This window comes from Dromiciops gliroides, chromosome 1, assembly GCF_019393635.1.
Source record: "Dromiciops gliroides isolate mDroGli1 chromosome 1, mDroGli1.pri, whole genome shotgun sequence".
Lineage (NCBI taxonomy): Eukaryota > Metazoa > Chordata > Mammalia > Microbiotheria > Microbiotheriidae > Dromiciops > Dromiciops gliroides.
In genome coordinates, this window is record NC_057861.1 from 492,462,465 (window position 1) to 492,479,970 (window position 17,506).

Sequence of the window (17,506 nt, forward strand, 5' to 3'; positions counted from 1 at the left end):
AATGAAAATCATTCAAGCAGAAATAAAGATGGGTAGACAATATGAAAGCTCCTCTGTTATACTTACAATTTTAATAAAAAGCAAGAAGAATGTCTGAATGTCTGACACATTGTACTGATCCAGTGTGAAGAATTTGTGGTAGAACTTGAATGAGTGGCACAGTAATATAGGCAAACACAAAGACTAAATAATATTTTCTGGGGGAGTGTCTGAAACAATTATATCATGAACAAATTTGAGTAGAATTTTAAAAGGGTCCTTTTGGTTTGATAACCAAGATACCTAATCAAATTCTGCTCCATTGTTCCTACTATTGCTGTTGTTCTATTGTTTCACTAGAAGTCATTCGTGGGAATAGCTTTGCATTTCCTTGCAAAAACCCTTAATTCATCTTCACGATGGCCATTTTCACTCTTCTTTTCTTTCCTCTTGAAGGGTTATATTGATCATATTATTATTCCATTCAACATATTTGTAACTTCTGAGACCAAAGCTCCATTCCCTGGCCATCACTTCCATATATGTTTTGTCTTTAGGATTAGAATGTAAACTTCTTGAGGGCAAGGACTGTCTTGCTTTGTATCTCCAGAAGTTAGTGTCATGCTTGGCCACAGTAAGTACTTAATAAAGTATTTTAGGGGCAGCTAGGTGGCACAGTGGATAAAGCACCAGCCCAGGAGTCAGGAGTACCTGAGTTCAAATCCGGGCTCAGACACTTAACGCTTACTAGCTGTGTGGCCCTGGGCAAGTCACTTAACCCCAATTGCTGCACTAAAAACAAAATTATTTTAATCCATCCATCTTCCATTCATTCATTCATTCATTCATGCAACCACATATACTGAGAAAACAAATAGAAAAATATAAGATGAAGAGCTTGTTGAAAGTTTTGGAGAACAATACACAAGAGAAAACACAATTCCAATAACAAGAATAAAAAGATGTTCTAAATCATTCATTGAAATGCAAAAGCAAAATAATTCTAAGGGTTAACCTCATAGGTACCAAATTTACAAAGATGACAAAGGATGAGAATAATCAATACTAGAGAGCCTACAAATATATGGGCACAGCAATGCACTATTGGTTGATCTATGCATGGGTAAAAACATTCTGGAAAGCAATATGGAACAAAACTAAGAACTTCACTAAAATGCTAATCTTCTTTGATCCTACTCCTACACACATGCTTCAAGAATGTCAAACACAGAAAGATTGGTTTCATACAAACCAAAATGTTCACAATATAAGTATTTTATGGTAACAGAGAACTGGAAACAAAATAGATTTCTGTGATCTGGGAGTGTTTAAACAAATTAGTACATTTTTGTAAATGAATATTGAAAATTAAATGAAAAGAATTATGTGAACTGATGCAAAATTGAAAGAGTAGTAGAATGATGAAAATAATATGTACAATGGAAATGGAAAGAGCAAAAACATGAAACTAAATGCTGAAAAATTCAAATGGCCAAATGTGGTCCCAAAGAAAAGTTATGAAAATGTAGGACTCCTCTTCTCTGCAAAGGTAAAGGATCATGGATGTGAAAATTTACATATATCAAAAGAAATTTTAGATATGTTGGTTATTTTTGTTGAGCTGCATTTTTCCCTCCCCCTTTTATTATTTGAATAAATAAAAAATTAAGTACCCACTAAGTTCTGACACTATGTTATTTTGTTACCGAAGAAAGCTCATTTAATAAAGGTTAACTGGAAAGGATGCAGTGCTCAGATTACATCTGGAATATGATATTTGGTTTCAGTAGTCATAGTTTTGGAAGGATAATCTGTACCATGTATAGAGAAAGGAATATGGTGGACTGTATGTTAAGGGTGCACCCCCTTAAAGGGAACATTAAAAACAATTTTTAAGCAGGTGACTAGCTTTAATGTATAAGAAGGATTAAAATTGTCATTTGGACAAAAAGGGCAGGTTGAGAAATCTTGGCTAGATATTGCAGAGATCAATATAATGTGGAAAAGAACATTATAAAAAATTAGCTTCTGTGGGAAGTCGTGGGTTTTTCTTCCCTTCTATCCCTCAAGAAGAAACTGAAGCAGCACTTCTTTGTGAAGTTATAGCAGTTAATTCAAAGACAGGTTGAATTAAGTGACCTCTGTGGAATCTTCCAATTCTGATCTTGTGAATTATCACTTGCTATAGTTATAGAAATGTCAGTTTGTTCCAGAATAATAAAGGGATAAGACACAATGAAGTACAAATTAAGCCATTAATTATTATTTTTAATACTGTGGTAATGATAATAGAGTTTTCAGGTAGGTCTTTGTGGTCCTTTCAAAATTTCTTTGTAAAATGCTTCCTGCATTTTATTAAACACACCTAAGGATTTTGAAAGCTTCTTTGAAACACTGTAAGATGAATGATACTTTGTTCTTCTCAGCAGGGAAAAAAAAACAATAAAAAGTGTAACAGAAAACATTTAATTTATAGTTTTAGCTGCCTATGATACCCAAACCCACCCGTTGGACTGATGAGAAGTTTATATTTTCTGTTCTTAATTTGGTTCCTCAAATATAACATATGTGATGAAAATTAAAATATGGAGACAGCCCCTAATATAAGAAATATCAGAATGCATCTGCTGCCCAAAGTCCTCATGAGGTATCTCTAAAATACTAGCATACTTGTCAGTATGCTGAACAAACTAGGTTGAAAAATGATTGCTAACACTTTGACTATGCAATATGATATATCTAGGACTGATTCAGCCCAACTTTTCTTCCTTTCTAGGAAGAGGCTCTTGAATACAGAAACAGAATAGCTCATTCAGTTTGTTGGGGGTAGAATGATTTCCATTTTATAGTATTCTGAGAGGAATTTAGAAATAATGACCTTGAAAGTGATCACCATTAATTAGGCACTTTAACTTTTTTTGCTTCGATTTTTGTGGGGGAATAGGGGTGGAGTGGGAGTGAGGAATATTTTATGAAGATTTCTTATCCCATGTTTTCCACAGAAAGCAAAAGTTGCATCTCATTTAGTCTCTACCTAAATATAGAATTATTGAAATAACTAGTAAAGCAACATATTTCTTGGAAATCTTTTTTCAAAAATATTATGTTGGGGCAGAGCAATTTGCTTTTTCTGCCTTTTGTAGTGTATGAAATACCACCATTTTCTAGATTGACATTTGATTTTTGTGGTGGCTTCTCAACTTTCACAGTTCTTCATAGAACAATATTGCTGACTCTGTGCACAATGTTCTCTTGAGTATACTTACTTCAATATAGATCAATTCATATGAGTCTTTCCAGGCCTTTTTGAAATCATCCTGCTTGTCATTTCTTATAGAACAATAATATTCCATCATCAACATATACCACAGCTTGTGTAGCCATTCCCCAACTGATGGGCATTCCTTTGATTTCCAATTCTTAGCTACCACATAAAAGAGCTGCTATAAATATTTTTGTACAAATGGGTCTTTTTCTTTTTATAAGATCACTCTTAATGTCCTTGTATTGTATTATCAATATCAGATATCATCTTAAACAAATTACAACAAGACAGTGATATGGATTCTAGTCAGTGTTAAGGTTTTTCCTCCTCTTCCTTCTTATTTCTACTCCTTTTCAATACCACTTCAGTGAATGTATATTCTATGAAGTGACAAAGATCATACAGATAGAAGTAACAAATAAGGGAATAGAAAGGATATTTCCTGTTCTTAGATAATGAGCTTTACATTCATGTAACTATGAAAGAAAATAACCCAAAAGACTCATTGTATTTTTCCACAAATGTTCTAGTAATGGTTTCATTGGTTACATGAAAGGCTTTAGAAATCTCTTGGAAACCAATCTTTCACCCATGAATCTTATTGCCTGATTAAAATACCTGATATATCCAACATAGCCTGTTTGTTTTTTACATAGCACTTGATATTTCTATCTTTACTAATCCTGTACCTGATAAAGACACTGTCAGCAACAGGCTGAAAAAAAGAATCTTAAAAAGAATCTATGTGGACCTTAATTGTAAAATAGGTCCTTCTTTCTCTTAAAATGATCAGATACATGCTTTAAATAGGAAGAAATTCACTCTCTTTACAGCTATAAATCATGTTCAGAAAGGAAACACATAATGGTGAAACTGAATCAAGGGAATCCTACCATTGGTTTTACCAAGGTCATGTCCCCAACTTTTCCTGAACACAGATATGCTCCTGTAATAGTTCTTGGATCACTCTGACTTTGAGCAGCTTATGACATTTCCTTTGAAAGGTAGATTATTGATGTAATGATACTTCATATACCTATACCTAAATTCAAAACATTATCAAATTACATTACCAAGAGTTTTTTTTTACCTCAATTAAATAGTTTCAATAACTGCAGTTTAGGGCTACCCCCATGATGCTTCATAAGTTAGTTAGCAATACAGTTTTACCGGACTTTTAAAGAATAACTCAACAATCTTGCCTTCTTTGTTTTTTTTCTTTTTCTCCTCCTGTTTAAACTCATTCTAGTGCCAAAATTAATTATTAGAAATCAAGAAAATATTTACGTTCTAGAATTCCACAGAGATAATAAGTATATGATAGTTGACTTAAAATATCAGGGGAAGCGGGGGAAGTACTGGCCAAGTATTGTAAATCTTTAGACTAACAGATATCTTTCTCTTAAGGTATTGTATGTTAACCCCTTAAAAACAAATCTTTAAGACTAGAATCTGTTAAGACTAAGTTGGCTCAAGATATAACATCAATATGTATTATTTATTAACAAATATAGTTTTATAATTTTCATAAATGATAGCTGAATAATCTTAGATGAAACTCACTCTTTATTATAAGCAAATTTGTAAATCCTCCACCCCCCATAAAGGAATGTTTGTAAAGAAATAGGGGAATCTCATTTTCTCAGTAAACCAATTCACAAATTATTTTACAGGATTGATAAGATTTTATGTCCTTGCCCAACTACATTGTCCCAAGAAACTTGGGACTTTTACCAATAAGGGGATTTTACAAAGTCTGTCTCTGTCTCTGTCTCTGTGTCTGACTCTCTGTCTCTTTCCCTCTGTTACTCTCTGTCTCTCTATGTGTCTCTCTGCCTCTGTCTTTCTGTCCCTTTGTCTCTCTGGTTATCACTCTGTCTGTCTCTCTTTCTGTCTCTTTATCTTTTCCTCTGTCTGTGTCTCTGTTTTTGTCTCTCTCCACAAATTAAGCAATTATTATCTTTCCTTTTATAGAAATATTCCCAATTAAATACTGCACAGGTTTACTATCCTAGCCATAGCCTCTAATAATTTAATTAATAATTTCACACAATGCAAATTAATTCCCAGAATTTACAATATGAGAAAATTTAGAAACACACTAAAAACATCCATATCATGAATTGAAAACATGAAACAAAATGTATTGCTAGTTTGATGACATCAAATCAGTCAAAAGCATTTCTAAATTATTTTACATACAAAATCATTTTATCACCTTTAGCCTATTTTTTCACTATCACATTTAAAACCCAATGTAAAGTTAACTAGTAACGGGTAATTATGTTCAATAAAAGGAATAAAAATAATACTTTTTATAGTGCTTACTATATGCCAGGCTTGTATTAAATATTTCCATAATCATTTGATTAACAAAATAAGCCTTGGGGAGGAGGGTGCTATTTTTATCCCCTTCACAAATTAGTACACTGAGGTAAATGAAGATGGCATTACTTGCCTAGAATCACATGGCCAATACATTTCTGAGACTGGATTTTGACTCATATTTTTCTTAGCAATGATTATCTTAATGCCAAATAGTAAATGTATTAATATTAGCTATAAATTAACTAGTATTAGTATTAATTAGCATTACCTTCTAGTTTACCACAATTGTCCTATTTAGTTTCAAAACAAAAATTTTTAATAAAATTTGGATTTTTAATCACTAGTTGTAACATTTAATCATCATTAGTTGACTACTTTGAAATATAATTATCAATTAGCTCAGTTTCAAAGATTTGTAGTGACATTCTCAGCTCCTCATGACTTTTTTTTTAGTTTTTTTTTTTTTTTTTTTTTGCCGGGCAATGAGGGTTAAGTGACTTGCCCAGGGTCACACAGCTAGTAAGTGTCAAGTGTCTGAGGTCGAATTTGAACTCAGGTCCTTCTGAATCCAGGGCTGGTGCTTTATCAACTGTGCCACCTAGCTGGCCCTCTTTAGTTCTTTTTAAACAACACCCCCCCAAACCAAATAAATTCCTTTTGGGTTCACAATATCACCCCAACTCTCTCACCTGTCCCTGAGGCTTTTCAATTTTAACCCTGGGCAAAAGATAATAAGGGGCTATACATGGGCAGCTTCATATTCCCACTCCCCTACTTTGGAGTCTTGGAATTTCATGCTACAATTTTATTATTTTAGTTTCCATAACATAAAAGTAAACACAAAATGTTTCTCATATCCTTATTTCAAGGGAATAAAAGCCTCCCTCAAACCTCTGTTTTAAAATGTCAAACCCCTTTTACTTTAAAACCCTAATTGTTTAAACTTAATCTCTTTGTTACTGTATATATCTCCCTAATATACTTTAATTAGAGCCCTAATGGAATTTTCTTATTTTTCTTTCATATTCTGATATACTTCCTCTTTCATATCCCATACTACCTATGAAATATATCTTCATTCCACTGAATTTCACTTTTAAAAATTTATTTTTTTCCAAGAGATGTGTTTTTATTAGCTCTGAAGCATAAATTACATTTGTGTAAACTACTAAAAAGATACAACTGGAAATATGTTTCTGTTGTTTTGTTTTGTTTTATGATTATAAGAAACATTATCATATTAGTCAATTTGTGTAAGAATAGTGTAATAAAATTTTTAAAATGAAAGAAAGTAAAAAATACCATGTTTCAGTCTGTGTTGCATCAATATCAGTTCTTTCTTTGGAGGTGGATAGTATGTTTCATCGATAGTTCTTTGGGATTGTCTTGGATCATTATATTGTTGAGAATAGTTGTCTTTTTTTTTAAGGTATTTATTGAGTTTTATTTTCCCTCAATTATATGTAAAAACAATTTTAACATCCATTTCAAAAATCATGTTCCAAATTCCCTTCCTCCCTCCCCACCCACCCTTCACATTTAAGATGACAAGCAATTCAATATGTTATACATGTGTAGTCATGCAAAACATTTCCACATTAATCAGGTTGTGAAAGGAAACAAAAAAAATTAAGAAAAAGAAACTAAAAAATATGCTTCAATCTGTATTGACACCATCAGTTCTTTCTCTTGGCCTGCTCTCTGATCTGCAAGTAACCACAAGCCTGCTTTTCTGCCCTGAAACTATGAACAGTCCTGCTCTACTGTGGCTGCAAGTTCTTGTGTGTTTGTGCTCCTCCCCGCCCCCCCCCCCTGGGACTGCCACCCAAAACTGTGATCTGGATCTGAGTATGGGTAAAACAACAGAGTCCTGGGGAGCTAGGTGGCACAGTGGATAGAACACCGGCCCTGGAGTCAGGAGGACCTGAGTTCAAATCCAGCCTCAGACACTTGACACTTACTAGCTGTGTGACCCTGGGCAAGTCATGTAACCCTCATTGCCCTGCAAAAAACAAACAAATAAACAGACAACATAGTTCTGTCTCAGCGCAAGCAAAGAGACCCCTGTAATCTACTTCTGGCCAACTGGTCAACCCCTTATCCTCTTTGAGCTGAGTTCCAGAAGTAGTTGCTGCCACTGCTGAATGAAAGGCTCCAGAGGCTTGGTTGGCTAGGGCTGTGCTGAGGCTGTGTTTGTTTTGGCATGGCCTATGCTAAGCTGTGTTCCACTCTCACCCTGGCACAACAGACTTTTCCTACCAACTTTCTAAGTTGTCTTTGGCTGAAAAATTATTTCACCCTGTCCTTTTGTGGGTTCTGCTGCTTCAGGAATTGTCTTATGGTATTATTTGAACATATTTGGAGGGGTCTTGAGGAGAGCTCAGGCAAGTCACTCCCTTTGCTCCACCATCTTGGATTTGCCCCCTCTTCACTTATTTTTTCAAGTACTTTATATAGTATTGGGATTAATTGTTCTTTAAATGTTTGATATAATTTGCTTGTGAATCCATCTGGTACTGGGGATTTTTCCTTAGGAAGCTTATTGATTACTTGATGAATTTATTTTTCTAAAATTGGGTTATTTAAATATATTATTTCTTTTTTTGTTAATCTGGGTAATTCATACCTTTGTGGATATTCATAATTTCATTTAGATTGTCAAATTTATTTGCATATAATTGGGCAAAATAGTTCCTAATAATTGTCTTAATTTCCTCTTCATTGGTGGTGAATTCACCCCTTTCATTTTTTTTTTATTTTTTTTTATTTTTTGTGAGGCAATTGGGGTTAAGTGACTTGCCCAGGGTCACACAGCTAGTAAGTGTTAAATGTCTGAGGCCAGATTTGAACTCAGGTACTCCTGACTCCAGGGCCGGTGCTCTATCCACTGTACCACCTAGCTGCCCCATCACCACCTAGCTGCCCCCCCTTTCATTTTTGATACTAGTAATTTAGTTTCCTTCTTTACTTTTTTGATCAAATTAACCAATAGTTAACCTATTTTATTGTTTGTTTTTTCACAAAACCAGCTTCTATTTTTGTTTATTAATTCAATGGTTTTCTTACTTTCAACTTTGATAATCTCTCCTTGGGTTTTCAGGATCTCCAATTTGGTGTTTAGTTGGAGATTTTAAATTTGTTTCAGTTTCTAATTTTTTTAGTTGCATGCCCAAAGCATCTGCTTTTTCTCTATTTTCTTGATGTAAGCATTTAGGGATATAAATTTTCCCATAAGTACCACTTAGGCTGCATCCCATCAATTTTCATGTCTTATCATTGTCATTTTCTTTAATGAAATCATCATTGTTTCTATGATTTGTTCTTTGACTCACTTGTTTTTCAGGATCAGATTATTTAATTTCAAATTGGTTTTTAATCTCTCAATTGTACATTATTAAATGTAATTTTTAATGCATTATGATTTGAAAAGAATGTGTTTACTATTTCTGCTTTTCTGCATCTGATTGTAAGGTTTTTATGCCTTAATATATCATCAATCTTTGTGTGGTTCCCATTTACTGCTGAGAAAAAGGTATACTCCTTTCTATTCCCATTCAATTTTCTCCAGAGATCTATCATATCTAAATTTTCAAGAATTTTATTCATTTCCTTAACTTTTTCTTGTTTAATTTTTTGGTTAGATTTATCTAGTTCTGAGAAGGGAAGGTTAAAGTCCCCCAATAGGATAGTTTTATTTCTATTTCCTCCTGTAACTCATTCAACTTCTCCAAAAATTTAGATTCTATAATATTTGCTGCATATATGTTAAGTATTGATATGACTTCATTGTCTATGGTACCTTTCAGGAAGATATAGTTTCCTTTTTTATTACTTTTAACTAGATGTATTTTTGCTTTTGCTTTGTATGAAATCATGATTGCTACCCCTGCTTTCTTTACTTTAGCTGAGGCATAGTAGATTCTGTTCCAGCCCCTTATGTGTACCCTGTGTGCATCTCTCTGCTTCAAATGTGTTTCTTGTTAACAACATGTTATAGGATTTGGTTTTTGATTCATTCTGATATCTGCTTCTATTTAATGGGTGAATTCATCCCATTCACATTTATAATTTTGATTACTAACTATTTCTCTCCATGCTATTTTTCCCCTGTTTACCCCCCCCCCAATCTTACCCCCTACACTCTCTTTCCTCACAAATATTTTACTTCTGATCACTGGCTTCCCCAATATCTCCTCCCTTTTATCAGTCCCTCCTTCCCCTTCTATTATCCCCTTCCCTTTTTAAACTTCCTTATAGGGTAAGCTAGATTTCTATCTGAATGTGTTTCAAACTGAATGTGTTTATTATTCCCACTTTGAGCCAATTTTTATTAGAATAAGGTTTAATCTTTGCCTACCCCCCATATTCCCCTATATTATTATATTCCTTTCATGTCTTTGTGTGTGTGTGTGTGTGTGAGACAATTCACCCCTTTCAACTTCTATGCTCCTTCTTCTTCAATGCAATTTCTTTCTTACACCTTTATTTTGTTTTTTGATGTCATTCCATCAATGTCATGTTATAACGATACCTTCTGTCTACATATACTCCTAAATATTCTCTTTTTTTTTTTAGTGAGTTAATTGGGGTTAAGTGACTTGCCCAGGGTCACACAGCTAGTAAGTGTTAAGTGTTAAGTGTCTGAGGCCAGATTTGAACTCAGGTCCCCCTGACTCTGGGGCTGGTGCTCTATCCACTGCGCCACCTAGCCGCCCCACTCCTAAATATTCTTATAATAAAGTTGATAGGATTTAAAAATATTATCATCCCTTCAATATCACCTAATGATCACATCCTGTCTCTACATATACTCCTTCTAATTGCTCCTATAATAAAGTCATTAAGACTTATAAATATTATCTTATAATATAGAAACATAAAAAGTTTAACTTTATTGAATATCTTACAGTTTTTCTTTCTTATTTATTTTTTTCCCTTTTTTATGTTTCTCTTGAGTTTTGTATTTAGAGGTCAAATTTTTTATTCATCTCTTTCCTTGTAATCAGAAATGCTTGAAAGTCGTCTATTTCATTAAATGTCCTTTTTTTTTTCCCTGAGAGAATATATTCAGCTTTGTTGGGTAGATGATGCCTGGTTGTAAACCTAATTCCTTTGCCTTCCAATATAATATATTCCTGTGATTGATTAACGTGGAAGCTGTCAATTCCTGTGTAATTCTGACTAGCTGCATGTTATTTGAATTGTTTCTGTTTGGGTGTTTTCAATACTTTCTCCTTGAGCTTTGAAATTTGGCTATGGTGTTTCTGGGAGTTTTCATTTTGGGATTTCTTTTAGGCAGTGATAGGTGGATTCTTTAAATTTCTATTTTTTTTCCTTTGGTTCTAATACATCATGGCAATTTTCATTGATAATTTCTTAAAAGATACTGTTCCATCATTTTTTATTTACTTATTTTTTTTATCATGGCTTTCAGGGAGTCCAGCAATTATTTATTTATTTGTTTGTTTGTTTGTTTATTTATATTTTTAGTGAGGCAATTGGGGTTAAGTGACTTGCCCACGGTCACACAGCTAGTAAGTGTCAAGTGTCTGAGGCCGGATTTGAATTCAGGTCCTCCTGAATCTAGGGCCAGTGCTCTATCCACTGCATCACCCAGCTACCCCCAGTAATTCTTATGTAATCTCCCATGGATCTATTTTCTAAGTTAGTTGTTTTTCCAATGAGAAATTTCACATTTTTTCTATTTTTTTTTACTTTATTTTATTTTGTCTTATTATATCTTGGTATAGAGTCATTAGTTCCATTCATAGAGTCATTAGTTTCCATTTGTTCAGTTCTAATTTTTAAAGAATTATTTTCTTCAGTGACTTTTTATACTTCCTTTTCCATTTGGCTAAATATGTTTTTTAGGGAGTTGTTTTCCTCAGTAAATTTTTGTATTTATTTTTCATACTTCTTTTGCATTGCTTTTATTTCTTTCCCCAATTTTTCTTCTACTTCTCTAATTTTCTTTTTAAAGTCCTTTTTAAGCTCTTCCAGGAATTCTTTCTTTTTGGCCTGAGACCAATTTACATTTTTCTTTGAAGCTTGACCTGTAGCCATTTGTTACTATTGTCCTCCTCTATGTTTATGCCTTGATTTTCCCCATCACCATAGTAACTATCAATAGTCAAGTTTTGTTTTTTTGTTTTGTTTTGGTTTCTTTGCTCATTTTTGTGCCTTGATGTTTTAACGAGAGAGACAGGCTCTATTACTATACTGTCCCAAGTTTTTGTGCAGAGACTCTGAGTCTTACTGGTGGCATTCACTGGGCTTCAGGGCTTAGCTGCTTGCTCTCTCCATAGAGTAAGCTTCCCTTCTGATTGGTATTGGGGAGTTAGTCCTCCCTTTTGGCCTCCCCTGGCTGTGGGCTGGCCTTCTCTAGGGGTGATGTCCTGGTGCTGTGTTGCAAAAATTAACAAAGTGTTTCTGGTGACTGGACCTGGAGGAGTGATCTTATTATTGTTCTGCCCCAGGGGTAGTGCCCTGCTGTTGGGTTGCTCTGTTATTAGTAATTTTGTTGCAAATCTGCCCAAGTGTAGGGGTCCTGTTGTTGGGTTGCAATGGTAACTGAGTTTCTCTGCTAGCATGCCCTGGAAGGGTAATTTTGTTGTGATCTGCTGAGGGTTGGAGCCCCCTGCTGTTGGTTTGGGCTGAAAGAGTTTCTCTGTTGGGAGGTCACAGGGGTTGGAACTTGATGTTGACCAGTCTTGGATGGGGCTTCACTACTGGTCAGCAGTAGAGTCAAAGCCTCCCTGTTGGTCTCTGCTATCTGTGGGGTACATGGTGAGTGTCTCTGATATGCGGCCTAGACTATTTACCTGCCCAGGGAGCTGCTGATTTGCAGATGGGCAGAGCCTTGCTGGTGACTTGTCTCAGGCTGAGAATCCTGCTTCAAGCCCCCTTCTATGAGCCCAGAAGCTACTCCTGCTGTTGCTTCTCAACTCCCATCCAGGTAAGGCAGATGTTTCCTGCCTGTCTGGTAGGCTGCTTCCCTGCTCTGAAATTATTTAGAGGCAATTTTATATTGTTTGGAGGGGAAATTTGGGAGCACTTGAGCGGGTTACTTCCTAACTTGGCCAGCTTGGCACAGGAAGTCCTCCTCTAAAAATTTAGAAGAAAGAAACTACATTAATCAACTGCAATAATGTTGCCTTTGCAGTGCTCAAAAGCTTCTAAAAACGTGGTTTATTCAAATGTCTTTGGGTCACTTATTTATAATTTCTTCAATCAATTAATTTATATTATTCGCAAAAGTATCACAAAGTATTTTTCCAGATTAAATTCTACTCACATTCAATTTGCTCCTTTAAATAAGTTTCTCTTTTTATGGGCAAGAAGAAAGACAGATCTTAAAATTCAAATTGTAAACTTTGAGATTTAGTTCAAACTGGCTTCCCTTTTCTAATTTGCAATTTCCTGATGTAAAATAGGGCTCCAGGTAAAGCCTGAATGGTGAGTGGGGTGGAGATTGTTGATTTGGATTTTCCCTTCCTTTGTCTTTTTTTCTCATATACATCTATAATCACTTTACTAAGTTCTTCTTACCATTAGTATTTAGTCTTGCCAGGGCGCTTAGGGAAGAAAACATTTATATTCCATATGATTTCTGGCAAAGATTGATTAAGGAAAGCAGAGTTAACAACTTTTTACATCAAATAATCTGAATGGATCTAACCCCAAATCCTGCTAAAGTGCTTCTACATAGTTTACCATAAAAATGGGTAGGAGTCTCATTTCTTCTTGACAAGTGGTTTGAATCTACTCCAATTATCATCCACACCTGAATCAAGGTGTCCATTATAATTTGCAGCAAAATTTCTTATTTCAAAATCTAGATTTTAATTTTCCTTTAAAATTGATTTGTGCTTAAATATAATTTGTAAAACTTCCAAGTGTCTAATTAGATATACCTTTATAATAAAATGTATTTACTTTTTATTAGTTACAATTTACACAAACTTCTCTTCTTTTAATGAACCAGGAAAGAGATAATAATAGGCAGCTCCATAAGTGACACAGCTATTCCAACTGCAAACTGAAGCCTGTTTTTTCTTCATTTTGGAATTTTACTTATACTACTTTCAAACTATTTTCCTTTCCCTTTTTTCTAATCAGTAAAATTACCTTCTCCATGAACTAAAACAATAAATCTGCCACTTTCCAGGAAAAAAAAAAGGGATAAGAAATCTGTGTTGTTTCCCTGAAACTTTTGGTTTTATTCTCCTTCTTTAAAATAATTCTGTTGAGAGTGAAAAGTCAATAAAACATTTCCACATTTATAAAAAAACAAAAACATTCAAACCATAATTTGGAAATTCACAGTAGAGAACTTGCATTTTAGTTTCTGATTAATTTATGATGCCATAAACTTCTGCATATTGGATAAAAGATCCTTATCCCTCTTATCTGTTTTTCTCTTGTCTGCCTCCTATACTTAGCTGGAGACAGGAAAAGAGAAAGAGAGAAACACTTTCTCAAGAAAATTTGTACTCTTCCTCCTTGGGCTAATAAGGCCCCAGGGGGAAAAAAAAACTAGTTTGACTTTCAAACATAAATAATAGGACAAGACAGACACAGAAACACTTGACAACAAAATTCCTTAATAAAATTCAGTGTACAAATGAAAGTCCCCTTTTTAGTTCAAATTCTGGGACTATTTGAGATTACAATGTATCTTAGACTAATTGGAGTAAAGATGTTCCTGGGTAACAACAACTAGAGGGACTTCCCTTATTCAATTTAATCTTTTTTGAGCTTTATCTTTAGTTATCCTCTTGTAGCTGTTGGCAGTGCCACTCAACAATAATGGTTACTTGGGACATAGAGTTTCCCCAACCCATTTTGAATGGGAAGTTCCACTCTTCCTACTAGCCCATCATATTGAGAGACCTAAGACTTAACCTTCCCCTTCTGTTAATAGCAGTGAGTGGTCTGAGGCTTACTTTATAACCTCCTTAATGGACACCATTGACACATTTTTTTTTTTTGGCAGGGCAATGAGGGTTAAATGACTTGCCCAGGATCACACAGCTAGTAAGTGTCAAGTGTCTGAGGCTGGATTTTAAATCAAGTCCTCCTGAATTCAGGACCCATGCTTTATCTGCTGCACCACCTAGCTGCCCCCATCATATATATTTTGATTGCTCCTCAGCCTGAGACAGGAGTCTATCTTGAAGAAGAAAAAATGTCTTCAAGGAGTCTGTATGTTAGGGAAATTTCCTGGGTTTCCTACTACCAATTATTCCCAAATGGCAACATTTTAAGCAAGGTCACGATGCCAAGAGAAAGACAGTTAAAGCTTTCCCAACAGTGTGGGGTCTTTACTTGGCTCAGAAGAAATGTGACCAAGGGGAGAGCCAGGTCTCTGGATCAATCTTCCACAGATAACCCCCTCCCCCCAATGAAAGTGTCACCTGAGTAATCTGAGGGTAGCGATGGAGGGCTCCCTAAGAGGTTGCTCCAAGGACTAGCCTCACATTCCCAATCCCTTTCTGGTTGCCACGCTGTTATTATCAAAATCAAGGTAAACTAAGACACAAAGCTTCAAACACTATCAATTTAATGACAAAATACACATTTGACAATAAAGAGTGTTGACACTTTCAAAAAAAGTTAAGACCCCAAATGAGGGGGATAGTTGTCTTTTATGGACAAAAGGAGGAGCATCCAAAATAGAAGGCAGCATCATAGATGGGAAAACAAAATGATATGTTATAAAACTTGTAACATGATAGGCATGAGGAACAATATGATTTGTTCATTCTTCTATTCTGTTGCTAAAAATGGCCATTATTTGTGATCACCTGCAAAGAAAGTTTAGTAACAGTGGACCAGACCACTTTGGATAAGAGAACAGACTTCCTGGTGTCCATTTAAATCCTTCAAGTATAATGGATTTCCTAGAAGCAAAAATAGAACAGTGATTTGCAGGAGAAGTGAACTTCTAATCTTAACTAAGAGACAATGATTGATTTACAGGAAAGCTGAGCTTCCAAATTTAAATCTGATACAAATGAAACATGACGTTGGCTATTACAAAAATATCAGCAGTGATACAGAATGAAATCAATACCAAAATAGAATCAATTTGGTTTTCCCAAATTTTATATGATTCTCAACTTTTCATACTTCCTCACGTTACATAACCAGTTGGAAAATCTTGCCATTTCTTTCTCTACAACATCAATTACTTCTAGCTACTTTTTATTCATTCTCAAGCCACCATCCTCAATCTATAACCTTGTTGTTTTTACTTTGGCTATATTCCATTTCTAGGAATTCTTGTTTCTTCATCCACATCTATCATAGTCACTAATTTTCTTAAGGCATAACTCAAGTTCCAGTTATACATGAGGTTTTCTTGATCCTCAGTTGCTATTGACTTGTGCATCCCCCAGTTCTGATATATAAACACACATTTGTATTTAGTTATATCAATATATGTAGATGTATTAAATTTAGATATGTATATGTATAAAAGAATAAAATTTTATCTCGAGTGTACACACAGACACACATACATACATATATGTATATATGTGCATGTTCTATCCTGTACAAGATAGAGAAATGTCTGGCAAATAGTAGATTCTTAATAAATTTTGTTGATTAATAGATTAGTAGTGACTCCAAATGGATACCATTCTGTTTCAAATTTATTATCTGTCTCAGCCAGATTCAGTATCTGGAAAACTTATTGGGTCTTTAGTGAATAACAAGATATGTGATTATTCTAATCTTAGAACTGTAGACATAAGAGCCTCAAGCTTTCAGCTGTAGACTTCATTTAGCATTTCTCAAAGGATGGCTTGTTCTTTATAAATTACAAAATGATTAAACTAAGGAAAATGCTAGACTGCGTAATTTGAACGGATATAATTGCCAAATTCATCTAAATTATGCTTTGTCTGAGGCCCATAGAAAGAAGAGGCTTAAAAATAAAATAAAATTTATTTTTAAATTTTTTTAGAATTAAATAACTATTATGAATTATATTGTTATTCTGCTAATATTTATATTTTTCCCCTATACTACAAATTTTGAAAATACCACATTGACAACGTATGGACTATTTTTTAGTAATTATGAATAAAGTTGGTATTATCTTGCATAATGTTGTAAGGCATAATAGCAAGAATCCAGAATTTCATATCAACATTATTTCCAATCTAAGTCTTAGAGAAAAGAAATCTAACTAGAGATGAATCAATCTTAAAAGTAGTGAGGTATCAAATTTCAATTTATCTTTAAGAGAATACAAAATTAAATAATAAGAAAAGAAGGCAGTATTATTACCTTTCCAAAAACAACAAGAAGAAACAATTACAGATACATTCCATAAACATTTTGTTACAACAGACTACATTTCAAAGGAATTGCAATATACACATTTATAAAGTTCTATCTATGCTGAAGACAATGTTCAAACTTCCAGAAAAACAAATGTAAGAACGAAACAGTCCTTACCCTTAAGGAGATTCCATTTTTACATACAAATGAAAAATACATAAGAAATGAACTCAGTTCTATTTATTTTTCTTATTTATTTAGTATTTATTTTCCCCAATTACATGTAAAAACAATTTTAGCATTAATTTTAAAATATTAAGTTCCATATTCTTTCCCTCCTTCCCATTGTCTTCATTAAAAAGGCAAGAAATTTGATATAGGTTATTATCTGTAGTCATACAACACATATTTCCATATTAGTCATGTTGAGAAAGAAAACACAGACCAAAAAAAAACCACACACACACACATACAGGTAAAATCAGTTTTTAAAATGTTTGCTTTCTGAAGTGACGAGAACCAGGAGAATACTGTACACAGTAACAGCAGCCTTGTGTGATGATCAACTATGACAGACAACTCCTCTCAGAAATACAATAATCAAAAGCAATTCCAAAAGACTGATGATGGAAAATAACTATC